General features: G+C 48.0%; 2 protein-coding genes across 5 annotated transcripts in view; one reads left to right on the top strand and one right to left on the bottom strand.

Annotated features, from left to right (window-relative positions):
• WDR87 (WD repeat domain 87) overlaps window positions 1-2,695 on the bottom strand; it is a 32,438-nt gene extending 29,743 nt beyond the window's left edge. The window contains exon 1 of the mRNA XM_060185875.1: window positions 2,066-2,695. The gene's annotated coding sequence lies outside the window, so the exon portion shown is untranslated. The remainder of the gene's footprint in view (window positions 1-2,065) is intronic.
• A 107-nt stretch (window positions 2,696-2,802) lies between these two features.
• Window positions 2,803-26,829, top strand: part of SIPA1L3 (signal induced proliferation associated 1 like 3) — a 232,662-nt gene continuing 208,635 nt past the window's right edge. For 2 of the 4 annotated variants that reach the window (XM_060185877.1, XM_007534451.3), the window contains exon 1: window positions 2,804-2,937. The gene's annotated coding sequence lies outside the window, so the exon portion shown is untranslated. Of the gene's footprint in view, window positions 2,938-21,064; window positions 21,141-26,829 lie in introns of those variants that run through there. The other 2 variants (XM_060185878.1, XM_060185876.1) reach the window with 2 other exon arrangements.

Here is a 26,829-nt window from a genome sequence, read left to right as displayed (position 1 = left end):
AAAAACAGTTTTCAGAAACGGTGGGGTTAGCAGGCACCGAGCTCCAGCAATTACCCTGAAGAAGTTTAAAACAAAACTTTTAAAAAATAGGGAGGGAGTCAGGCTGTAGCGCAGCAGGTTAAGCGCATGTGGCACAAAGTGCAAGGACCCGCATAAGGATCCCAGTTCAAGCCTTGGCTCCCCACCTGCAGGGGAGTCGCTTCACAGGCAGTGAAGCAGGTCTGCAGGTGTCTGTCTTTCTCTCCCCCTCTCTGTCTTCCCCTCCTCTCTCCATTTCTCTCTGTCCTATCCAACAACGACAACAACAATAATATCTACAACAATAAAATAAGGGCAACAAAAGGGAATAAGTAAATATAAAAAATATTAAAAAAAATACAGGGAGAGGGTAGACACCACACAGAACAGTGCTTCACTACTTGTGAATCTTTCCTCTTCGCTGGGTGCTTCCATGTTGTGCCTGGGGGCTCTGATGTGCATCCCTACAATTAATTGCAAAGTGTGTGGTTTATTGGATGAACTATCTCCCTGGCCCGTATTCTTCATCTTTTTTTTTTTTTTTACTTAATATATTTTAGAGACTAGCAAGCATTAATACACATAGTTCTGTCTTGGTTTTCAACAGTTGCCAGCTGCATGGAATTCCACTGTGTGGCTTAACTATCATTAACTTCCCACTTTTTTTTTTTTTGCCTCCAGGGTTATTGCTGGGATTCAGTGCCTGCACTACAAATCCATTGCTTCTGTGGTGATTTTCTTCCTTTTTTTTTTTGGATAGGACAGAGAGAAATAGAGAGGAGAGGGGGAAGATAGAGAGGAGGAGAGAAAAACACCTGCAGATCTGCTTCACCACTTGTGAAGCAACCTTCCTGCAGGTGGGGAGCAGGGGGTTCCAACTGGGATCCTTGCACGGGTCTTTGCACTTTATACTATGTGTGCTTAACCTGACCCCCAACCTGCCCACATTTTTATTAATGAATATTGGGTTGTTCATAACCAGAGAGGGAGAAAAATTGAAGAGAGACAAGCAGCACTCACTGCTCTACTGATTGTAAAGATCCCCCATGCCAGGCACTCCCATTTGGTGACCTGAGACTTCAATCTGGGTCCTTTTATATGCTAAAGTATGTGCTCTACTGAGTAAGCCGGCTCCTGGCCACCTCTTCTTAATTTTTTAATAAACTTAAAAAGTGCTCATGTGCATTGCATTCCATTTCTATTAGATTATGTTGCTTTAGATTGTCACTGTCTGGTAGGGGTCTGACACTCCTTCTGGTAGGGGTCTGACGCTCCTACTAGACTTGGCTCCTTGAAGGCAGGAAACCAGTCTTGGTTTTTTTACTGCACAGTCACCTAACCTGCCATGAAGAAGTGAAGAAGGTGCTCCATACTTTTTTGTTGAAGGAATGAGCAAACAAATAACTATGTTTTCTCCCAGGACCAAGAAATAAACGCTTGCCAGCTTCTTTGACTCCAACAGAGCATCTTTGAAGAACCAGGTGGAAGGAGCATCGATTTTTAAAAAAAAAAATTTTTTTTTGCACTACTTAGCTCTGGCTTATCTTGCCAGATAAGCCAGAGTGGGGATTGAACCCTGGACCTTTGGAGCCTCAGGCATGAATGTCTTTTTGCATTAACTGTTATGTTGTCTCCGCAGTCTGACTGGGGCTTCTTGTTCAGAGGACTGTGCAATTATAGCCATTCAGGAAACCCAATAGAGTAGAAGTGGGAACAATCTTTTTTTTTTTTTTTTTTAATGTCAAAACAGAAAACAAAACACAGGTCGGGTCCTTGCTTATGTCGGCAAAAGCAGCAGATGTGGACCGGTCCCAGGAGGCTCCACAAACTACCTTCAGAATGTGATGAATGGCAGGTGCCAGGGCCTCCAGAGCAGCCCCCCTGGGTGGTGGTTGGGAGCTTGTGGTCAACGCAGGTGCCCTCTGGAGCCACTAGACCAGGGCTCCTGCACACCTGGGGCCCCTGCAAACCTGGCGCCCTGCTCTCTGAGCGGGACGGGACGGAGGTAGTGTCCGCCTCCCTAAGGGCAGGTGACCGTGCCAATTACCTGCGAGGACTGGACTCCAGACCAAGTACTCGGGAGTAGGGGGCGGGGAGACAAGGATGAGCCTCCTCCTCCAAGCAAAACCAGAAGGCAAGTCTGGGGGGCGGCGACTTTGGGGACGCGGCGGGAACACTCTGCCAGCCTAGCGGTTAGTCCCTCAAGCCCGCGCCACGCAGGGAGCGAGGTCGGGGAGCGAGAGCGCGCCCGCCTGCAGGAAAAAGCCCGACGCAAGACCCTCGCGCGCGCGTCCGGAAAAAAAAAAAAAGTCCTTTCCGCGGGGGCCCGCGGCAATTTAGGCCGGAGCTGGTCGGCGAGCGCGCGTGCGCCCAGCCCCGCGGCTCCCCTCCGTCGGGGGTCTAGCGCACAGCTCGGCTGTCCCCGCCTCTCCCGAGGAGCTCGCCCTCGGGGGTTAAAGACCTCGCGCATTAGTGAGAGGGAGGGTGGAGGTTCACCGAGCGAAGCAAGGGAGGAGACGGAACCGGCTGGGAAGAAACAGGGAAACCGGCCTCGCGGGGCAAGAAGCGCAGCTCCGGGTCGAAGTCTGCAGAAGACACACCCCCCTCCTTCACGCCTCCGGGCTGCGGAAGTGCTCAGGAGACTGGAGCGGCAGGGAGGCGACAGGTGGACTACACTTCCCAGCAGGCATCGCGGTGCGGAGCCTACTGCTCCCGGCAGCCCCTGCGCGTAGGGATCTTTCCACTGTGCCGCCGCCTCGGGCGAAACTACAGTTCCCAGGAGGCCTCGCGCGAAGTGGCTTGGAAGTGGGCAGCCTGGAAGTCACTCGGGCCACGGGAGCTGGCGGTGCCTCCAGCGAGCGGCGCGGGGCCGGACGCTGCGGTCGTGGGGCCCCCGGAACGTGCAGCCGCGACTCCCAGGTACGTGGTTCCGGGCGCTGGGGCAGCCTCGCGTCAGGGTGGCGGGGCATCGAGGTCGGTTCGGACCCGGAGGGTCAGCGCGGGCGGCCGGCCGAGTGTGGGGACTGGTTGTGGGGGGCGGCGGCGCCGGGACTCGCGCTCTGCCGACCCGATCGGACTCGTGCTCTCATGGCTCAACTTTCCCGACGTGGAAGCCAGCGCGGTTCCGGGGGGAGCCTGGAGTGGAGTCGGGGAGCTGTGGGGTTCGCTTTCAGGCTCCGCTGCTCGGGGAGCCGCAAGCTCGGGTCACCGCGGAGAATCTCAGTTTCCCCTGGGGTCCGGCGGCGGAGAGGAGAGTGCCCGTCTTTCTTGCTGGGGATTCCCTGGAGATTTTTTTTTTTTTTTTGAGAACCGGAGAATAAAAGGCATTTGGTACGGGGACGGTACTTAATTACGTGTTTGCGCTATTGTTAGATCCTGAGAAATGGGGTGAAGGTATTATCTGTCGAGTGCACGGGGCTCAGCAGAGCGCGTGTGCATTGTGAAGAGCCGGATCCCAATCCGAGGTGAGCACTCGGTGCAGGGTCGCCGCCGCTAATCGAATTCTTGATCTTTAAGGCTTTGGCTTGACAAGGCGGAGGGAACCAGGTTGGAATTTGGTCTCTGCCGCCAGCTGTGTGACCTTGGGCAACTGATTTCACCTGTCTGTGCATTGGTTCTCAGTCGATCAAGCGGGATTTTTTTTTTTTTTTTTTTTTTTTTTTAAACAGCAGCCACTTCTCTGAGTTGCTTGTGAGGATGCAAGGAGAATACCGTGTGTAAAATGCTTAGAGCAGCAGTTGGCACGTAGTCGACATTCAATCACTGGTCCCGTGTCTCCTGCGTCTTCTCCGTGGCGGGGAGACCACCAGAGAAGGTTGTGGCTGGGGGACTGGGGGATGTCTCTCCCCCAGCCCAGACCAAGAGCTGGTCTAGCTGACTTCCTCCCCCATGCAGCCTCAGGTTCCTCATTTGCAAAGCGAGATGGCAGTACCTACTTAAGAGGGTTGTGAGGCTTTGCTGAGATTTTATTCCCAGTCCAGAGTCATCTCTGATTAAGTAGCAGCGCTTCTGTATTATAATTGTTCTCTGTTCTCCATCTGGCCCAGAGACTGCCTAGCTGTGGGCTGTGGCATGACAGCCCTGAGCTCCCCCACATGTTCACTCCCAGCCTCAGTGTCCCATCTGTGAAATGGTAGTCATAGGACTTTGGTGCCAGGGTTGATGATTCCAAGAGCTAACTCGTGTTTAATGCTTATCACAGGGCCAGGTGCATAGTGTGCCTTGGATGGTTTTGTTTGCTTGTTTATATTGGCCTTTGCTTCTTCTGACTTTTTTTTCCCCCTATGGGGCGTAATGGAGGCGAAGTTAGTACCCCTTTCCTAATTTTCATTCCCTCATGGACCACACTGACTTATGGACCACACTGCAGTCTTAAGGGCCTGAGAAGAGAAGGCATTGACCTGTTAGCAGCAGCCCTCGCTCGACTCTCAGTTCTCCACCTCCAGCCAGAACATTCACTCCTGGTGCTTTCTGTACCATCCCAGGCTGCCTGCTCTTGACTGTCTCAAAGCTGGGTTGGTGTTGAGCTCCAGCTCCAGATGTGGACCCTGTACTTCCCTGCTAGTGGCAGGTGGCTCTCCATCAGGCATCATGTGCTCAGCATGTTCTGCCTGAACTGCTCTCAGAGCTAGCACTGACCCTGCTGCCCAAGGCAGACAGCCTTCCCAGCTCTGGGAGATGGCTCCTTCATAGAAATGCCATTTCAAGTCCCCCGACCACTGGAAGTGCCCCCCCCCTTTTTTTTTTAGCAAGGTTGAGTTGTTTTATTTAAGTCACCAAGCGTGAATGTATGTGGGGCCAGCAAGTAGCTCCTCCAGGAGTGTGTTAGCTCCTGCTTGAGACCCAGGTTCAAGTCCAGCACCCACCACACTGGGGATTAACTTCAGTGCTGGGTTATCTTTCCATTATTCTCTTTCTCAGTTCTCTCCCTTTCTATCTAAAAAAAAAAAAAAAAAAAAAATTGAGTGAAGTAAAAAAGAAAAAAAGAGTTGATGCATGTGAGAGGTTGTAGTACTCAGGCAAAGGAGAGAGCATGGACTTGGTCAGGCTGCATTGACCACAAGTGTGGTGTAAAGGCTCACTTTAAAAAAAAATTTCTTTATTTGGGGGATTAATGGTTTACAGTAGACAGTAAAATACAATAGTTTGTACATGCATAAAATTTCCTAGCTTGCCACATAATAATTCAATCCCCACTAGGTCCTCCTCTGCCATCATGATCTGGGACCTGAACCCTCCTCCCCCCCAACTCAGAGTCTTTTACTTTGGTGCAATACACCAACAAGGTCAGCTTTCAAGGGACCCATTTCTTCAGTTGTAGCCTAGCAAAGGCTAGACTGAATTGTGAATTTCTTTTGAAAAGTCACACTGTGTCAGTGGGTTATAATAACCTATATGCGAAGGTGACTGTCCAGTGCATGAGGCTGGGGAGGAATTGACTGGATCTCCATTCTGCTAGAGTTTGTTGCCGGAAACCTGTCCTTAGAATTTCACTTGATGATGGGAACCTGTGGTTTTAATCAGATATGTGGTAGCCACTAAACTTAGCCTAGTGTTTTTTTTTTTTTTCCTTAATAAAGCAGTGACTTGGAAAAACCATTTTGTGCTTAATTGTTAGAGACAACAGCATAGGGTTTTTCAGCAGTCTTTGTGGAATGGCCTAAGAGTTCAATGTGAACTGATTTTTTTTTTTTTCTTAGACACTGCAGTTGTTAGGTGGTAAATCAGAAATGGAATTTAGAATGTACAGTGATTGCCATCTTCCCCTACCCCTGTAAAATGCCTTTTTGCTGGTATATTTCAAACTTTGACTTAAAAAATTATATGCCCTGGGTGAGTAGGCTATAATAACAGTGTAACTTTGTTGTGTATTAACTCACAAAATCTAATTCAAATTCATTTATGTTTTTAAGAAAGACTCAAACAGTGCTTTCCTTTGAAGTATTTATTCTAGCTGTTAGAATGAGACTGTTGGACCAGTTCGTGCATTTGCTCATTATTCCCCCCCCCCCATCTCTCTCCCCTTTTTCTTCCTCACAGAGTTTTTTTGTTTGTTTTTGTTTTTAACTAGGGTTTTACACTTGCATGATTCTACTACTCCTGGTGGACTTTCCATTTTACTTCTTCTCTTGCTTTTTTTAGATAGTGAGTGAGAGACAGAGAAGAGATACCACAGCAACCATCTGTCACTGGTGAAGGCCCTCCCATGTGGCAACCGGGGGCACAAACCTAAGTCCTTGTGCATTGTGAAGTGCGTACTTTACAGGGTGAGCTATCTTTTCAGTGCCACTTTTGTGCTTTGAGATTGATGCTGTTGCTGCTTCTTAGGATTGTTCTGGTTGTGGCCTTAATTTGTATATGAGTGAGAATGGGTTGAATTTGGCTTCTAAGAACTTACTCAGGTACTGGGAGATAGCTCGCCTGTACAGCATTCTCCCTGCTATGCGTAAGATCCTGGGTTTAAGCTCCACGCAGCATAGGAGCACCATGGATGGCAGTGGGGCTCCCTGGATCATAGAATAGTGCTGTAGTGTTTTTGCTCTATATGTCTTTCTCCTTTCCTTCTCTCTCTCTTTCAAATAAAAGAATAGAAAATTGGACTGGGGAGACTACGAAACTCTGGGCTCATTTCTGGTGTACATTAAAAAAAAAAGCTATGCAAAGAAGTGTATGCTGACTGTCATGTCAAACAATACAGAGATTTGTAAGGAAAATAATAGCTGCCACCCCGCACTTCAGAATCCCACCCTCCAGAGGACCATATATTCTGAGAGGTTTTGTGGACAATTGTGAGCAGAAGGGATGTGCTCTCCTGCCACTGGCCATTTGATGACAAGGGATCTCACTCACTGTTTTTCCTGAGCTCAGTTGGATGTGTGCATAGCTGCATGTATTGATTGTTTCCTTCTGCCTCATCACCTCCTCCTACCTCCCTCTCCAGGGTAGGGCTTAGACACCAAACCACATGCATGTGGAACTCGATTTTTTTTTTTTTCATTAATGAGGGACATAGCCCTTCAAGTCATTTCATACAGATCTGACTCATTCTTTTGAACAACTAGACCTATGTTTCACAGTGTGAAGATATCTTGTTCTGTGCCATCCTACTGCTGGGCATCTAGGTTGATTCTGGTTTCTCCTACCTTTACAGACACACATCCTGGTACATAGGCAGGTACATTATGCGTAGTGGCTAAAAGCATACACTGGGCAGGGAACAAGACAGACAAGATCGTTGCTCTCCTACGTTTAAATTACTAAGTTCCCTGTGGTTTGAAGTATCACGGAGGAAATGACAGGGTAAGGGGGACAGAATGTGCATGGTGGGGCAGGATGGTAGTGGGAAAAGGGTGGTTATTTTAGCCTGGCTGGTCAAGCCTTCCTACCCTGAGTGTGTGTGTGTGTGCTGAGACCCAAGTGAAGGAGAAGCACTGGCTGTAGCAAGAGCTGGGGGACGAACTTTGTAGGTAGTGGGGATCATGAGTGCAGGGGCCCAGGGTTGAGTTTGTCACAGAAGTAGCACTAGTGGCCAGGCAGTGGCACACTTGGTAGAGCATGCACATGCAAGAGTGCACAATGAACTGGGTTCAAGCCCCCAGTTCCACTAATAGGGGAAAGCTTCTTGAGCAGTGAAGCAGTGCAGCTGGCCTTTTGACTTTGTATCTCCCTCTTCTCTCCATTTCTCACACTACTTTATTTATTTATTTTTGCCTCCAGGGTTATCGCTGGGGCTCACTGCCTGCACTATGAATCCACTGCTCCTGGAGGCTATTTTTTCCCATTTTGTTGCCATTATTGTTGTCCTTATTGTTATTTTTGCCATTGATGTTATCGTTGGATAGGACAGAGAGAAATGGAGAGAGAAGGGAAGACAGAGAGGGGGAGAGAAAGATAGACACCTGCAGACCTGCTTAACGCTTTTGAAGTGACCCCTCTGCAGGTGGGGAGCCGGGGGCTTGAACTGGGGTCCTTAAATCCGTCTTTGTGCTTTGTGCCACATGCACTTAACCTGCTGCGCTACCGCCCGACCACCTCTACTTTGATATTTGTACAGTGATGTTGACAACAGCAGTAGCTAACATTTCCCTGGTGGTTACTCCCTAGGAGACAGGTTTAAAAAAAAAATTTTTTTTTAAGAGAGACTTATAAAAACTTTTTCTTAGAGACATATAAGACAAAGAGGAGAAAGAGAGAGGAGGATACCAGGGCATCATTCTTGCTCATATAATGCCAGGAATCAAACTTAGAACCTCATGCTTGACAGTCCAATGCTTTATCTATTGTGCCACTGCCCCCGCCCCCCAGGCCTTGCTAGGAGGCAGTCTTCTAAGCATTTCACACATTTCCTCAATCCATCCCCACAGGAGTCCATTGAAGTAGATACGTTCTTGAAGCTCATTTTGCAGATGAGGAAGCTGACTCTGGACTGTAGCACTTCACCAGATGCCCTCTCTCCCCTGGTCTTCTTTACCTGGCCAGGCAAGTTTAGGAGGCAAAGGCAGCATTTCCTGTCTGTGTTTGACATGCAAAGCACCATGGGCTATATTTAGTGCCTAATTCATGTGGCAGCAGGAGTGGTTTGGAGATGTTGTGGCATCGTTTCTACTGACAACCAGGGGCTCAACCGGGTCAGTTTGTGTTGGGGGTATTTGGTTGTTTCTGTTGACTTTAAATAAAAAGCAATCTCACTAGCAAAATGGATTTTATTTGGATGCAACAACAAAAAGGTAGTTTAGAAAGTGTAGTCTAATAGCAAAACATACGTGCACTTCCCCAGATCAAAAATCAACACCCATTTATATAGCATTTTCAAGGGACTCTTAGTGTGCATGAGAGAACCCTCCTCTTCCTTCCTCCGAGACTGGCATTTGATTCCTGTCAGGTGCAAGGCATGTTGGGTCCTGTAGTTTATAGATTGCATATGCGTGAGAACTCTCAGCTAGCACCCTGACCTCATTTAAATAGGATTTTTTGTGTGTATTGTTTTCCACATTCCAAACCTGAAAGCCATTTAGTAGAACCCATCTCGGATAAAATCTAGTTGACTGCTTGGCTGCTGTGCCAGATACAGGTCAACAAGGAGCAAGAGGACCGACCTGGCCGATAGCTCATCCTATTAGAGCACCAGTTCCTATGGCTGAGTTCCCAGAAGCCACAGGTTCAGTCCCCAGCACCAGCTTATGCCAGAGCTGAGCAGTGCTCTGCATCTTTCTCTTCTCTCAACAATATAATAAATAAATACTAAAAAAAAAAAAAATCCTCAGAGAATAAGGTATGACAGTGAAGGGGTGTTAACTAGGTGAGTATCCCATTCTGGCTGAACTTTGCAAGGGTTTGGTCTGAGGGTGGAAATGGGGAGGAGTGTGTGTGTGTGAGTATACACCAGCCTAGTAGGCTGGGAAAGTAGCAGGATGCAGCGCAGCAACAAAAGGGTGATGCCTGAACCCCCTAGGGGCCGCCAACTCTGTGACTGCCCATTTTGACTTAAAGCTTGTGATGTATTTTGGATGGAGGTCTAGTTGTGAGGACAGAACGGGGTGCTCTGAAGACCATGAGGAAATATGGAAAGCATCTTTGATCCATCACCTATGCCAACTTCTCTTGACCTGGCCTGTGTGCCAGGTGTCATGCTCAGCACTGGCAGCGTGGAGTTGAGGGAGGACACCGATAGCACTGCCTATCAGAAATACAGTGCAGGGCAACTAATGTAGGCCACAGACTTACCAGCAACCACAATTTAAGAAAGCACAGAGCGGGGCAGTGGCATACCTGGCTAAGTACACATGTTACTATGCACAAAGACCCAGGTTCAAGCCCCTGGTCCCCACCTGCAGGGGGAAAGCATCACAAATGGTGAAGTAGTGCAGTAGGTCTATCTCTCCCACTCTGTCTCCGTCCCCTCTCAATTTCTGTCTTATCTAAGTAGAGTTGAATAAAATCTTAAAAAAAAAAAAAGGAAAGAAGAAAGAGGAAATGAAATTTAAGTAAGACATTTTATTTAGTTCAAAATAACTATATAACATATGATCAGTGTAAAGATGATTGAGGTGCCTTACCTCTCCACCCCCTACCCCCCCAACCCACATACACATTAAGGCCTTGAAATGCAGCGTGCACTGTATACTCAGCACAGCGCTGTGCATTAATAATTCCAAGTGCTTGATAGACACAGGCTTTGGACAGTGTGGGCCCGGGAGGTGAGGCTCTCAATTAAGTCAGACGTGTTGATTCACAGTGGTAGATCAGAGATGCCGTCTTGATTCTTTGGGTGAGGGAGATGAACAAGAAAGGCAGAGCCCTGTCATAGGTGGAGCAGGTAGAGCTCACTGCATAGCTGTCATCTGTGAGAGGCACCTTGTGGTGGTCCTGGCCTTGGGCTTGGTGCGTGAGACCTGTGTGCTGATGTAGTCGGGTGGTGGTGAGTTCTACAGATGTGGAAGCTTGGTATGGAGATGAGAAACTGCTAGGCTGAATTGATTTGAGGCAGGGTTTTTTTTTTTTTTTTTTTTAATTATTATTGGATAGAGACAAATTGAGAGGGGAGGGGGGGAGTTAGGGGGAAGATATAGAGCGACACCTGAAGACCTGCTTGACCACTCGTCAAGCTTTCCCACTGCAGGTGGGAACCAGGGGCTTGAACCTGGGTCCTTGTGCACTGTTATGTGTGTGCTTAACCAGGTGTGCCACCGTGAGGCAAGCGTTTGAACTCAGGTCCAGAGATTATATTCTTATTTTTACTTAAAATTTTTTTATTCATTTGGTCATTTCCAGGGCTTTGCTGCTGTAGTTTGACTTTTTTTTTTTTTTTTTTTTAGATATAGAGAGGTAGAGAGAGAGAGAAAAACCACAGCATTGATTCATACCTGTCTTCTACACGGCACAGCAGCACACTATCTGCTGCTTTTTTTGTTTTTTAAATCAGAGAACTGCTAAGTTCTGGCTTAGGGTAGTGTGGGGGATTGAACCTGAGACCCAAGGTATTCAAATCCTATGCTCAGACACACTGAGCTGTCTCTCTGGCTGAGACCAGACCATTAAGTCTCTGTCTTATGTGCCGTAATAAATAGTGTCTGAGGAGGGTGGTGTCAGAATTTTGTACAATGAAAGCTGCAGCAAGGACTCATTACATGTAGTGATTTCTCAGAGTTCCCAGAGCACTAAGCCTTTTTATAGTGGTGCAGTTTCAACCCTAGTGACTGACAGTCCACTTCTTGTATTGAACTCAAGCACTGGTAGAAGAGAGTGGGGTCTTTGGGGACTAGGCAGGAAGCTGAGCATTGAGTGCAAGAAAGCAAGACAGGGTCTGAACGACTTTGAGCATGAAGCTGCTTTACTTGTCTGTCTGCTGACTTTCCCTCACAGCTGGGGTCCCTGTGGGAGCCGTGGGAGCTTCCTGTGAGCTCATCAGGGGCAGAGCCCCTGCTCTGATCCAAGGAGCCATTGATGGCGGGGGAGGGGTAGATGGGACACTGGTTTCCTCTGTCTTCTATGGGAGTCATTGTTCTAGATTCTTCCTTGCTGTCTTGGTTCAGGGTTCCTCATGGCAGGATGAACCAGCCCACCTACCCAAACAAGGCAGATGCTGGAGATCCTGAGTCTGTTCATGTCCCTAGGTGGTAGCCTGGTGCCAGCCCTTGTCCCCAGGTGATGACTTATGAGAACTGTGACCACAGAGAATCTCCCACTGCTGTCCAGCTCCTGGCATGTAAAAGATGCTCAATAAGTGTCTGTCGGTTGAATTGATACAAACCAGCAACTGAACTCTTGGTATGTGAGTCACCTGTGTGCTTTTTATGTCTTCCTTCAGTCGTCACCTCACTTTAGCTCTGCATGGACACTGGTGCTACACCCGTTTCTTGTGTGAGGAGAACTGTGAGCCAGAGAAGTACACATATGAAATGAGTGAGTCTCAAAGCCAGCTTCCAGCTCCCACTCACTCTGCCATTTCTCTGTGTACAGACAGATGGGGCAGGCAAGCCGGGACCTACTGACTAGGTCCAGCCTCTCCACCCTACCTGTGGTCTCTGACCTCTTGTCCCTGGTGGCCCAGCATCAGGTCTTTCAGGCCTCTTTGGGTTTGGAGACTCAAACATTTCTTTTTTCTTTTTTTTTTTCTTTTTCTTTTTCTTACCAGAACACTGCTCAGCTCTGGCTTATAGTGGTGTGGGGGATTGAACCTGGGACTTTGGAGCCTTAGCCATGAGAATCTCTTTGCATAACCACTATGCTATATACCTCCTCCCCACTATGCTATCTACCTCTTCCTGACTAAAACATTTCTCTTGAGGCTTTCTGTGACTCTGGAATCTACACCCCCTCTTTTTTTTTTTTTTTAATTACAAAAACTGAGCTGGAAGATAGCTCACCTGGTGTATATCACTGTGCAGGAGACCATAGTTCAAACCCACTATCACATGGGCACAGGGAGAAGTTCTTCCAATTAATTAGTTAGTTAATTAATTAATTTACTTATTGGATAGAGACAGAGGGAAGGGAAAGAGACCTGCAGCACTGCTTCACACTTGTAAAACTTAGAGGGGGAAGTTCTGAATTGTGGGGTATTTCTTCTGTCTCTGTCTCTAAGATGAAAAGACTGAAGAAAGTTGACCTGGAGTAGTGAAATTGTGCGTGTAGGAGGCCCCAGTGCACATAAATCAATAAGTAAGTAAGTAAATAAATAAATAAATAAAATACAGCAGCTAACTGGATATTTAATATTAGGGGATTGATTTATTTATTATTTTTTTTAAAGATAACTTTACTATTTCATTTTTTTTTAATATTTATTTTATTTATTGATTCCCTTTTGTTGCCCTTGTTGTTTTATTATTATAGCTATTATTGTTGTCGTCGTTGTTGGATAGGACAGAGAGAAATGGAGAGAGGAGGGGAAGACAGAGAGGGGGAGAGAAAGATAGACACCTGCAGACCTGCTTCACCGCCTGTGAAGTGACTCCCCTGCAGGTTGGGAACCAGGGCTTGAATCGGGATCCTGACGCTGGTCCTTGCACTTTGCACCACCTGTGCTTAACCCACTGCACTACAGCCCAACTCCCTGGGGGATTTATTTAAAAAAAAATACTATTAATGAAAAAGAGAAAGAGAAGCAGAGCATCACTCTGGCATATGTAGTGCCAGGGATCAAACTCAGGCCCTCACGTTTGCAAGTCCTGTGCTCCGCGACTGTGCCACCTCCCAGGCCACAAGAAATCTTGCTTATTCTTTGCGTAAGATCATGTGGTTCTGCCTAAGAGCAAAACACTTATCTTTAAGACATGCATTTTGAAACGCCAATGGACTGTGTGGTGGTCAGGAGTGGAGGGGAACGAGTGTGTTTGGGCGAACAAGAGATGAAATAAGATTGGCCACGTGTTGACAAAGTGTTGAAACCGAGCAATGGGAGTTATTAGTGCTCCTCTCTCCACCTTGGTATGTTTGAATAGTCTTATCAGGAAAAGTTAGAAATAAGTACAGTAGATCTTATCTATGCCGTGTGTGTCAGGCTCCGTTGTCTGCTTTGGGGGAATTTCCTGCCTCAGCCCTATCCACTTGTGTAATAAAAGCAGGGCCTTTTGTCTTGACCACACAAAGTAGGACTTGGCCCAAGGCTTTGACAACTCCTTTAGTAAAGCAGGCACCAGGCCGGGAGTGAGGACTTAGCGAGACTTTCTCAGCCACAGTGCTACTGGCTCTGGCAGTCCCTGTGCTGAAGTCCCCCTTCCCAGAGAGCTGTTTCCCTCTGGCGCATGACCATGGGGCCCCTCCTACATTTTTTTTTCCTTCTAAGCATGCTTCAACAAGAGCCCTCAGATCCTGCCCCCATCCTCCCCTCAGGACAGACATACACCCATTCCTTCCTCAGGTGGGCCTTTGTTTGGGCCCTGCATGCAGCCAGAATCTTGCAGTGGGAGGCATGGGGAGGACCCCTCCCCCCTTCAGATCTGACTCGACAAAAGAAGGAAAGGGCAAGATTCAGCTTGTGACAGTGCCCTGGACCTGATGATACTCCTCATCCAGCCCCATCACGCACCTTCCCCACAAACACACCCACCCCACCCCTCACCTAGAGTGGAGGCTCCTGTTGCATTTGTTATTTTGGAGTCTCTAACTTCACAGCAAATTTGCACATGGCCGAAATTCTTGTGTGTGCAAGTGGCAGGTGAAGAGGACGGCTTCATTTGGGGGTTTCTGCTTATCACTCACTTGTCCTTCAGTGGAACTGGTCGATGGGAGCAGACACCCTGGTCATATCTGTCAGGAAGCCACTGCCAGTGTAGTAGCTGAGTCCACTGGTGGGCAGGCTGTCCCTGGCATGGTGTAGCCTGCTGTGTGAGCCTTGTCCTGGCCAGCGCCCTCAGTTCCCATTTGAGGGAGACTGAGGTCCAGGGAAGTAGAGGCTGCAGAGCTGCATAGTCTCAAAGTCAGGTTCAAGGCCAGGCTGCTTCAGTGCTGTACCTTTCTTTTCTTAGCCTCTGAGGTGATGGTGCAGTGAGTGGTATAGACATACACATATATATCAGTGAGAAAGTGTTCTCCTCAAATCTTAAAATATTGCAAACCAAAGTTAAATTAAAAACAATAAAGTCTCCATGGAGAGGACATAAGAGATTGTCACCAGTTTAGACACTGGCTTCTTCCCCATGTCCTAGCGTGGACCTGCTGGTTCTGGAGCTGAAGACAACAGACCTCAAATCCTGACATCACTGTTTGCAGGATCTAGGGTACAGCAGTGACTAGGGCAGATGAGGCTTCTCCTCTCCTGGGACATCAGACAGTAAGCAAATAAGTAAAACATATACTGTGTTAGAGGGTGGTAAGCACGAGGAAGCGCTATTACTGGGGTTGAGAGTGTTGACATTTATTTGTTTTTTTTAAAGATTTATTTATTAGAGCTGGAAGATAGCTCACAGAGGCCATGTGTATGACCTGGGTTTGAGTCCTGGCATCACATGAAGTGTCACAGCACCAGGAGGAAGCCCCAGTGGTATGGTATCTCTCCCCTTCTGTTTGTCTAGCTGTCATCAAGAGAATGAAACAAGTCAGCCTGGGAGTAAGTGAAATGACACATGTGCAAGGCCCTGGAGCCACACATACAAACTATTATTCGTGTGTGAGAGAGCACTGGAGCAGCACTCTGGTACATGTGCTGCTGGGGGTTGGACTTGGGACCTCAAGCTTTCAAGTCTTGTGTTCTGCTGCTACATCACCTTCCTGGATTCTGTTAAAACCTTGGGTGGGGGCGGGCAGGTGGTAGGGCACTGGGTTAAGCACATGTGGTGAGAGGCTCAAGGACCTGCACAAGGATCCCAGTTTGAGCCCCTCCCCCTCCCCATCTGCAGGGAGGTTGCTTTACAAGTGGTGAAGCAAGTCTGCAGGTGTCCATCTTTCTCTACCCCTCTCTGTCTTCCCCTCCTTTCTCCATTTCTCTCTTGTATCCAACAACAATACAATAATGGCAACAGCAACAAAATGGAAAAAAAAAAATTCTTGGGTAGGTGTCCAGGAATGCCTCTATGGGAGGGGAGGGGTGAAGCAGTGGAGCTCAGTGAGGGTTTCTGGTTAGAGAGAGCAGTCAGTGCAGAGGCCCTGAGATAGCAGACCTAGTCAGACTAAGTAGGAGGGAGGGGGTTTGAGGATCTCTTAGCAGCCAGCCAGGCTTGTCTTTCCTCTGATCAAGATGGAGAGGGTACTGCAAGGTTGACTAGTCTATTAAATCTTACTAAATTTTGAAGAGTGATCACATTTTCATGGAGGTACCCAGTGACCTCTCTCCAAGGCCACACCACCATCTGTCCCTTGCCAGCCACCCATCTTTTGACACTGCAGAATCTGAGTTTTCCGCTTTGCATTAGGTAGGATCATAGGAAAGTGTCACTTTGTAGGTCAGGAATGGTTGAGTATATGAGGTTCAGACCAGTGGCTTCCTTTCTGGAGCACAGAATTTGTCGTTTCCTCTCTTGCTCCAGAGGTTGGTAGTCAGGATCTCCCTCTCCCCCGCCCCTCCCCCTCCTCCTCTGTTGCCTCTTCCTCCTCTTCCTCCTCCTCCTCTTCCTGCTCCCACACTCCTCAGTGACCCCAGCAAGTGCACACCCCAGCAGTCCCTGCTCCAGTCTTGTTTCTCAGCCCTCAGAGAGGCTGCCTCTCCCTCCTAGGCCTTATCTGAGGCTAGTGTTAGTCACTCTGTAGCTTGGTGCCACCAGTTTTGAAATCACAAATAGCCCTGAGGGAAGGGCACCTCTGGTCTCTGGCCAGGTGTTTGGCATGACTCACATGGTGGGTGTGCTCCCTGGGGGTGGGCAGGACTTGTGGGCATGCCGGATCAGTAACTGGGCAGAGTGCCTGGCCTGGCACATCCATGGGAGTGTCTACTGCCATTGCGGAGGCTCAGGCTATGGGAGAAGTCAGAGGAGTGATGGTCTGGCCTGCGCTTGGGAAAAGGACCATCTTTGTAAGCCATGCTTTGTGTCACATCTCTATCTAATCAGAAATCTCTGAACCTGCAGGCCACTTGGCTGGGTCCAGGGGGATAAATAAACAGAAAAGCATTGGCCTTGGAGGTGGCGCACTAGCTAGAGCAGGAAATTTGAATGCATGAGGTCCTAGTTCCATCCCTGGTACTACATGTAAACAGAGTAATGCTCTGATCTTCTGTCTCTCATAAATAAACCCAAAATAAAATATTTTATTTGTTTTTTAATCATCTTTTGGGGGGGTGTTGGCACATGGGTACAATTTATTTGCAAAACACTCACCCCAGCTTAGGTACCCCTTCACCATCAGCACCAGAACCCCAGGTCCCCCTCCCACCAATCTTACCCCTGTCCTCCAGAGTTCTTTGCTTTGATGCAGTACACCAAACTCAGTCTAGATTTTTGTTCTTTTTTTTTTTCTTCTTCTTTTTATCATCTTTATTTATTGGATAGAGACAACCAGAAATCTAGATGGTAGGGGAGATAGAGAAGGAGAGAGAAGAAGAGATACCTGCAACATAGCTTCACCACTTGCAAAGCTTTCCCTCTGCAGGTGGGGACTGGGGCTTGAACCCGGCTCCTTGAGCACTGTAACATATGCGCTCAACCAGGTGTGTCAACACCCGGTCCACATTTTTGTCCTTTTTTATTTCCGCCTGTGAGTGAGATCATCTGGCGTTTATCCTTCTCTTTTTGACTTCTCTCAACATGATTTCTTCAAGTTCCATCTAAGATGAGGCAGACGAGATGATGTCATAATTTTTAACAGCTGAGTATTATTCCATTGTGTATATATACCTCAGCTTTCTGAGTACTCATCTGTCATTCATTGGACACTTGGGTTATTTCCAAGTGTGGACTGTTATGAAATTACTTTATATATATATAAACAGAAAGGAGCTATAGATAAGACTTTTGGTAAGCTCACTTAAAATTGTGCCAGTTGGTATCTGACTGCAGACATTAACAGCAGCAATAGCAATAGCAGCAGCAGGTAGGTAATTTATATAAGTCAGCTGTATGTTAGAGGCTGCACTAGGTGCGTCCTAGGAGAGGATTGGTTTAAGCCCCTTAGCCACCAAGTGCTCTTCTTGTTCCCCTTTTGCAGCTGGAACAACTAAAGTTAAATGGCCTGCTCAAGGTGGTCGCACAGCTGGAAAATGGTGGTGTGACTTGGATCCAGAGCATCTGACTCTAGAGGCCCCACTCTGAGCTGAACCTGCTGGTGGGCACTACTGCCCCCTGGATAGACTTCCGGAAGACTCAGGGCTTCAGACTGAGTCGGTCTGAATTGAGCATTTGCATTTCTAATATGTCTTCAAGTGTGACTGGGCCTCCTGATCCAGGGAGCATATTTTGAAAACCACTGGTCTAATAATATAACAGGAAACCTAATTGAAATTGACCTGAAATCAGGAGATTGCCAGTACCATAGAGGATGTGAAGGAGAGGCAGCTACACGATGCTGCCTATGAAGAGCCTCGCCTTTCCCACCACCATCTTTGGTGAGTCTCTGGTGTCCTCAGCTCCCCTCGAGGCTGCAAACTGACTCCCCCCATTCCAGTCATCACACACACTAACAGGCTTAGATCTAGCAGCAGAAAGACTTCTCTCACTCACTCTGCGTCTTCTTTGAAGAGCGACTGGGGCCCAGGAGATGGCTCACCTGGCAGAGTGTGGGTTGCTAGCCCTCACATGGAAGCACTTGCAGAGGTGGGAAATTTACAGACAGTGGAGCAGTGATGTGGTGTCTATCTTTCTCTTTCTGTTTCTTGCCCTCTACACAATATAATGATGATTTAAAAAAAAAAAATGAGTAACCTTTTTTTAGATCCTGCCTCCCAGCTGCCCCTCATATCTCACTGCCCTTCTAGTAACACACATGGCCAGTCAGGATCTCCTCTCAGGCTTGGCCAGGAGCCAGTCACACCTTAAGCAGGTGAGTGAGTGCTGGGAGGGGCACAGCTGCAGGAATCAAGCCAGAACACCAACACTCTTTAGGAAAGGACTGGGAGAGGGGGTTGGATAAAGGGTAGGTGGACATCTGGATTTGGGACAGAATTGAGTGCAGAAGTGAGTGGAACAAAGCAGAAGCATCCTACCCATACACTTCTATGTCCATGTACTCACTGGGCCCAAGTTTCTGTTCTAGAATCATGTCTGCTTGGAGAATGAGTGTGTATATAAGAGGTCCCTGTGCCACAGAAACTCCTCATCTTGTCAGGAAACCAGATATTTTTCTGAAAGTTCAGAGAAATACAAGCTGAGTGGTGAGGCGACAGTGTGAAGTGCAGCAGACTTGGTCCCTGAGTGCACTGGCTCTGTCCCCTCCTTGTGCTCCCGGTGCTGAGGGGGCTGTTGCTGGGGCTCAGAGGGGACTACCTGGCAGGGGTGGGGCTGCTTTGTGCTCTTGGTGCTGAGGGCTCTCCTCTGAGGATTGCCTGGTGGGACTGGGGCTTCTTTGTGGATGAGAGGAGGTGATGTAGGTCATTGCCCCCAGTGGTTGGCATAGGACAAGTGCTCCAGGATGTGGCTTCTGGTGATTAACATATGGAATGCGAGTTATTAGTTGAATACTTAAATATTTAATAATCCTGCCAGCTCCTCCCCACAACTTATGAAAGAGGCCGTCTGTCCTGCGGATTGAAATCTCCTGTGGCTGCCTGTGACGGCTGTTTAGGGACACAGATGATGGCAGTTGTTCTGTGAGACTGCAGGGCACTGAGAAGGAAGTGCCTGGGTACCAGTCCTGGCCCCGCATTAGGCACCACATGTGACCTTGGCGAGCCACTTCCATGTCTGTCAGGAGGTCTGGTCAACCTATGAAAAGTTGTTGGGAGAATCCACAGCTTTAAAGCTGTGTAAAATATTCAGATTGTTATAGTGTCTGGCTCACATCAAGCAGGTAATATTCAAACTGCTGTTTCCTTGCTATTTCTTGCCAGTGCCTTTACATAGGGCTTCAGGGCAGAGTCTACGTGGCTTTTTTTTTTTTAACTTCTTTATTGGAGGATTAATGGTTTACATTAATCTAGGTGGCTTTGGCTTTTGTTTATTGCTGTGTCCTAGTACCCAGCTCAGAATTTAAGAAATTATTATTTTTTTGACAGCACAGAATTGAGAGGGGAAGAGGAGATAGAGAGGGTGAGAGAGAGACATCTATAGCACTGCTTCCCCACTTGTGAAACTTCCCCCCCGTAGGTGGTGGTTGAGGGCTTGAACCGTAGTCCTTGCACATTATAAAATGTGTACTCAACTAGGTGTATCACTACCCAAAACCAGGATTTTTCAAAAGTATTTTAATTTCTTGTTTGTGAGAGAGAGAGACCAGAGCATTGCTCAGCTCTGGTATAACGTTGTGGGTTAGGACTGGGACCAATAGGGCGGCAGGCCTGGAAGTCTGGTGCTCTGCTGCTGCTCTTTCTAGCCAGGCTTTAGTGCCTGAACCAGAGTTAGATAGTCTGTGTGTTTCTTTGTGGATGAAAAGAAAGGATGGTGAGAATCTTCTTTCTGCTTCCATCAGCCACCCAGAAAGCTAACTCCAGGTTTGTCTGTGGTGGTGCAGAGAACTGAACCTGGGACTTTGGAGCCTCAGATATGAAAGTCTTTTGCATAACCATTATGCTATCTCCCCTGTCCTCACCCACTATTTTAAAGCCCTAAGATGGACCTGATTAAATCTGAGAGTTGAACATAATCTCTGTAGCTTGTAGTTACTGAGTTGCTTTGTGTCTGGGCTCAGTGCTCACCATAAAGTTCTTGAAGGCTCCTTGCACTCTCTTCATTTTACAGATGAAGAAACCGACACCTGGGACTAGGGTAGAGGGGCCATCTGTCTGCACAGTGGCCAAGAGCCAGGGCTTTACCTTTCTGCCCTGCCGCTTTCTTGAAATGCCCTCCGGCCCATGACTTCTCTGTCCCTCCTCTTTCTCTTCTGTAAAGTAGGAAGGCAAATAGCACCTACTGCAAAGGTAGCCAAGGGGCTGTTAGAGTTGAGATGAAGTGTCTGGAACTCTGCCCTGGGGTCGTGGCAGTGACTGTCATTAGGCAGAGTCAAGTGACTGTGCCTTAGAAACCCAGCAGCGTGGCTTAATCATTAAGCTTTGCTGCCTCTGTGGAACTGGCTGCCTGCCCCTGCAGGGGAAAACAGCCCACCTTTGGGTCCCAAGGCTATGAATGAAGCAGGCGGGCCTGGGAGCCCAGGGCAGGGTAAGCTGTGGGCACAGACCCAGCGCTGGCACCGTCAGCCAACAGGTGGCCAGTTTTTGACTGCCCCTGAGTCAGAGGGAACCCAGAGAGTATTCTTTGAGCTTTCTTTCTCCTGAGCCCATTCAGGCTTCCCAGACCATGTGTGTGATGAGTAAGGAGGCCTTTTATTCCTGTCCCCAAAGGGACATGGGGCCAGGCAGCCACCTTTGGGAGGATGTCTGCTGGTTTGCAGAAGTTGGCCCGGCTCCCCTGGAACTCCGCTGGCTGGTGAATGGGTGGCTGTGAGGAGCTGGCACAGCAGGTTCCTGTTTCCGCATTCCAGGCACCCACAGCGAGTGGAGGGGGGCGGCACCTGAGGGGCCCATGTGCACAGGCAGGTGGCCTTGGTCTGGAACTGGCTGCCTGGTTTCCGCTGCCCCGGATTCGAGTTGGCCCATCCTCTGGGTGAGTGGTGAGTGGTTCAGGTTCAAGCTCGGTGAGGTGTTTTACAGAGAAAGTTAGTGCGGGGTTCCTCTTCCTCCTCTAGTCCGCCAGCCAGGCTGGTGGCTTTTTTTGTCCTCATTCTTCCCCACCCCCCTCCCTTCCTTTTCCTCCTCTCCATGAAATGTTTACCTGTCTGCTCCTAACTGTGAAGAAAGGGTGGGTGGAGTGTTGAGGGAGTGAGAGGAAAATGGAGGCTATTTCTCTCTGGAGAAGGCTGGGTGACTGCTTAGTTGAGCTTCTGCCTGAGGCCACTTCGGCGCCTGGGGTTGGGGGGCAACCCCACCTGGGACAGGCCTGCTTTGTGTCCCTCTCTGGGCCTCAGCTTCCTCATAGGATAAAACGGGAGGTGGCAGCTGTACCTCCCCACCTCCCCAGTGAGTCCTGTGCTTCCAGCCTGGGCACTGGGGGCACCCCAGCCCCAGTGTTCTATATTCCCTGCCTCACCCAACCTCTGGCTGCTTGCTTCTGCCAGGGTGGGCTCCTGCTGTTCCTCTCTCAAAGCCTTTGCCCTGGTTGCTCCCTCTGTTCCTCAGCCCTTTATTCTGCTTTATTTTTCTTTTTTTCCCTTCTTCTTGTCATCACCACTCTTGGCTGGCTTTTTTTTTTTCTTTTTTTTTAATATTTATTTTATTTATTTATTCCCTATTGTTGCCCTTGTTGTTTTATTGTTGTAGTTATTATTGTTGTTGTTGTTGGATAGGACAGAGAGAAATGGAGAGAGGAGGGGAAGACAGAGAGGAGGAGAGAAAGATAGACACCTGCAGACTGCTTCACCGCCTGTGAAGCGACTCCCCTGCAGGTAGGGAGCCGGGGTTCAAACCAGGATCCTTATGCCGGTCCTTGTGCTTTGTGCCACCTGTGCTTAACCCGCTGCGCTACAGCCCTACTCCCTCTTGGCTGGCTTTTTAAGATAGAAGGAGACAGAGTGAGAGATAGAGAGACAGAGACACATCACAGCACTAAACCTTTTTCCATTTTGATGGGGGCCAGACTCAAACCTGTGTTGTTCACCTGGCCAAGCAGATACACTCTCCAGGTGAGCTATTTCATCAGCCCTGCTTTCTTTTGCCTTTACTACTTGACATATATGTCAAACCAGCCTTCCCCCCCCCCCCCAGCCTCTGCTGTAGATTCTGTGAAACCATAGTGTCTCCATTCTTGTAGAATGACACACAGTAGGCATGGAAACAGTGATTTCATGAATGACTGTGGGATACTGTTCAAAGGTGGGTGACTGTGTCTTCTGGGGATTGAGTAGAATGTCCAGATACCCACATATCTGTGCCTGTGTATTCGAGGGAGGTGGGGTGACATGCTCACCTGTCTTCTGCCTTCAGCTCCCAACTTTCTGACTTCTTGTCCTCTAGCCTCTTGATTGCTTGCAGCCTGGATATGTAGACCTGAAACCAACAGCCTGGATCCTAGTTAGCATAAAGGATAGTTGCTGTTTTCTTTTAAAAGCTTATTTAGTAGCCAGAAAAAGAGAGAACCAGAGTATCAGTCTAGCACATGTGATGCCAGGAACCAAACTCAAGGCATCATGCTTGCAATTCTGTTGCTCTACCTGCTGCAAATCTCCTGGACCATGATGTATGCTGGCTAATTCGGGTGGGGAAGGTTTTGACACGCGCGCGCGCGCGCACGCACACGCACACGCACACACACACACACACACACACACACACCCACCCCCTGTGGAGTATCCCTGCAGTGTGGGTGGCCAGAGTAAAGGAGGAGGCCTGGGAAATAAAAATTAACGGGCCAGATACAGCTTATCGGTCTCCCCTGCTTTAACAGCCAGTGGTTTCTGCTCTGGGGTTGAGCAGGTCTTAATTAACTGTTGAGCTCGGAGAGTCTGACTGTGTAATAGCTGACACCTCCTCATCTGTTTCCTGGCTTCTGGTATCAGCAATCGATCCTGTAAAAGTATCCTGGGCAGGGCTTCCCCAGGCTTCCAGGAGCCAGGTCAGTGGCTCTCTCGGACCTCTGCCAGCAGACACAGGGCACCAAGGGATGGAGGTACCCATGGAAGTCTTGCCATTGACCACCCCTCATTATAGTGCAGGGCCCACTGCTGCTGTTATAAGGATGTGCAGAGTGTGAGGGCAGCACACCTACTCCATTTTAACTGGGTCACCTGAGCACCAAGGGCTCAGTGTTTTGGGGCTAGGAACTTCCTGGGAGGCCACTGCTCATAGTGCTCAGACTCTGGGCACAGTATTTGTCTTGTCTGGGCCTCGGTTTCCTTATCTGGCAATGGGATGCCTGCCTTTGATCAGGAGTTAAAATGATACCAAAGGGTCATAGCTAGCACTATCTGGTGCACAGAAATCACTCAATAAAGGGGTGATGATGGCATTTTTGAATTGATTTCAAACCCTTTTGTGATTTTTTTTTTGTCTGTACCTCTTTAGTGGGTTTCTTCCCTCCTCCTTCTCCTCCACCACCTCCTCCTCCTGCACCTCTTTCTCCTCCTTCTCCTCCTCTTGACTCTACTCCCCCCATGTCAGCTTCCTCTCACACTCCTCCCCCTAAGGTGACACTCAAGCACTGCATGTGCCTTTCCACCTTCTTCTCTGTTTATATAATTCAGTGGAGGGGACAGTCCTATAAGCAATAATATCACCCACCCTCACTTGCACTTTGTTTTTCTCACATTGCCATTCTGTACGGCAGTACGGAATCTGGAACATTTCGTCTTTTCAATGGCCATGCAACACACAGTGGTGTGGTTGTATCATAATTTCTTTGGCCAGGCCATCACTGATGTGCATTCCCTTTTCTTTCTAGTGTTTTCCTTCCAAATCATTATTTTTATTGACAGCTTCTTTAATTAGATTGCAGGCGCCCAACCTGCTAGGCCACCTCGTTAACTGAAACTCTGAGCCTTTGAGTGTGCATATGAAGTAGCATTAAGATAATGACGCCTCTTGTCCTGAGAGGGAGATGTATTTTGGTGGGTATGTATTTTTGGTGGAGATGTATTTTGTGTATTTTGGAGGGTTCTCACCAGGTCCAGCACAATGTTGAACCGTCTGCCTCAAGTGCTTTTTAACTATAAAAATGATGACTAGACTCATTGCCTTTAATACAGAACATTGAGTTTACTGAGTACTTAGTACGGAATCGAAAAGGTGTGCATTTATCATGTTAACCGTCTTTTTGTAAATCAAAATGTTCAAGGGATTTGTGATCGATTTGCATATTTCACCATTAGTGTTACTTTGAGTTAAGAGATATGTTTGGCTCCACTGAACTTGTACTGTGATGTGGCCAGTTAGTGCTTGGTTGAGTTCTTTGTTGCTATATAACAAACCGCCTCAAAACTCACAGGTCTGGGGAGTCAGGCACAGTGGGTTAAGCACACATGGCGCAAAGCCCACGAACCAGCATAAGGATCCCGGTTCGAACCCCTGGCTCCCCAGCTGCAGGGGAGTCACTTCACAGGCAGTGAAGTAGGTCTGCAGGTGTCTATCTTTCTCTGTCTTCCCCTCCTCTCTCCATTTCTCTCTGTCCTATTCAACAACGATGACAACAATAACAACAATAATAACTACAACAATAAAAAAACAAGGGCAAAATAAAGGGAATAAATAAATAATTAATTTTAAAAAAAGCCACAAATCTATCATTGCTCATGAATCTTTGCTTGTAGCTGCTCATTTGAGTGATGTTCCTGCCAGTTTTTGTTTTGTTTTGTTTTGTTTTGAGTGGCTATAGTCACATGGCACCTTGTGGATGGCTGGACCCCTCTTGACATAGTCTCAGAACTTCTTTTCCATGTGGCTCCACAGGCCAGACTGACCACATAGCAGCCCAGGGCTTCATCCTTTCTGAGGCCGGAGTCCAGAACTGGGCCAGGCTTACCACAGCCTCATTCTGTTGATTATAACAAGCCAGCCCACGTTCAGTGTGGGAGGGGTGATGGAAGACTTGAGTTCTGGGAAGTGGGGCCCATCAGGGGCCACCTTTCACGAAAGGAGAAGTGCTGAGGTAAGCAGCATAAGCAGCTTACCTTCTGAAGCTCCACTGTCCCTTGTGTCCCTTTATCTGCATTGTGTCCCTGCCTCATGATCATAAGATGGCTGCTCCAGTTCGAGCCATCATCACTGAAGCGCCATTCTCTCTGCTTGTAACAGTGGAGTCAGCACTTCTGTCAGGAAACCAAAACCCTCTTTGAGATCCTTAGCTTTTGCTTGTGTCTCTTGGCTAGAACTTGGAGATAAGGCCATCACCCTATGGGCTTCAAGAGTCTCAGAAGTACAATTTTAAAAACTGGATGTGGGTGAAAGAAATAGCTCAGTGGGTAGCCTTGTCATGCATACAACAAGGGTTTGATTCCTGACACTACATGGGAGATGTTGCTCTAGTGTTGAGGTTTCTATTCTCTCTCTCTCCCAATGAAAAACTAGGTCAAAGCAGTGAAATCACACATGTACTGGGCCCTGACTACATTAAAATTAAAGAACAAACCAAAACAAGACATATCACCATCCTGAACAGAGGCAGTAAGGGAGAGGGGTGAGAGAGAGTTGGCATATTGGATGGGCATCTAGGAGTGGTCAATGTGGACTGCCTTAGAAGCAGTGGATAAACTGAGGCAGCATGAAGCCATTCAGTTATTTGGGATGGGTGACTCATTCGGCTTCTTATTGGTTCAGGGAAGCAGACATATCTGGAGACTAAGCTGTTAAGGATCAATTGTGGCTTGAATTGCTCAGCTCATGGCCTCTATATAGGGGTTTGAAATCAGACCAAGGATAGTAGTAAGAGCCAGTCTCAGGAAAGGCACAACTCATGTAGAAGAGCCAAGAGTCAACGCATCTATTCATCACAACTGCCCTGCAGAGTAACAGTGATGCCCATCAACAGAGGTACAGAGGGTCCTTTGGTTAGGGATCAGTGGTGTGGACATGGCCAAGGGTCTTACTGCAGAGCCTGTGTTCTCAAACACTGCGCCACACCACTTCAGCTTCTTTGATTTCTTGTTGAAATTAATAAAGCAGTGGGGACGGAACGAGATGTGCCACAGAAAGCTCTTACTGCTGCACCCTCTCCACACCTACTTCCTGCCTCCTTGGCCCCATCTGTTAGCCACTTGGTGTATGTTCCTCTTGTCCTTTTCTAAGTGGATTCTACTTTCTATTTTATTTTTTTTATTGTGTGTGTTTTGTTGGTTTCCAATGAGAGAGAAGCCACTACTTCCAGTGCATGCAAGGTGAAGCTTCAACTAAGAGCCTCAGGCATGTAAGTCCTATGCTTTACCAGCTGAGCTGTTGCCCCTGTCACTGCCTTCTGCCTTCTTTCTTCTTTTTTAAATTTAATTTAATTTTCACCAGAGCACTGCTCAGCTCTGGCTTATGGTGGTGTGGGAGATTGAACCTGGGAACATAGGCATGAAAGTCTCTTTGCATAACCATTATGCTATCTACCCCCGCCCTGCCCTGTCTTCTGTTCTCTAAAGATACCCTTTGGGCATGTAGAACTGAATGAATTCTAATCCTTGGTGTGTGGCATTATGGTAGTTTTACAGATCCAAGTAGAAATGTTTGTCATAAGCCTGCTGCTTGCTCAAGAACCAGATTGTTACTGATAATTTAAAAGACCCTGTGTTCTACTTCCCTTTCGATCGCCTGTCTGTTCTCCCAGA

The sequence above is a fragment of the Erinaceus europaeus genome, chromosome 2, assembly GCF_950295315.1.
Source record: "Erinaceus europaeus chromosome 2, mEriEur2.1, whole genome shotgun sequence".
In the NCBI taxonomy this organism is placed as follows: Eukaryota; Metazoa; Chordata; class Mammalia; order Eulipotyphla; family Erinaceidae; genus Erinaceus; species Erinaceus europaeus.
This window is presented reverse-complemented; position numbering and strand designations above follow the sequence as displayed.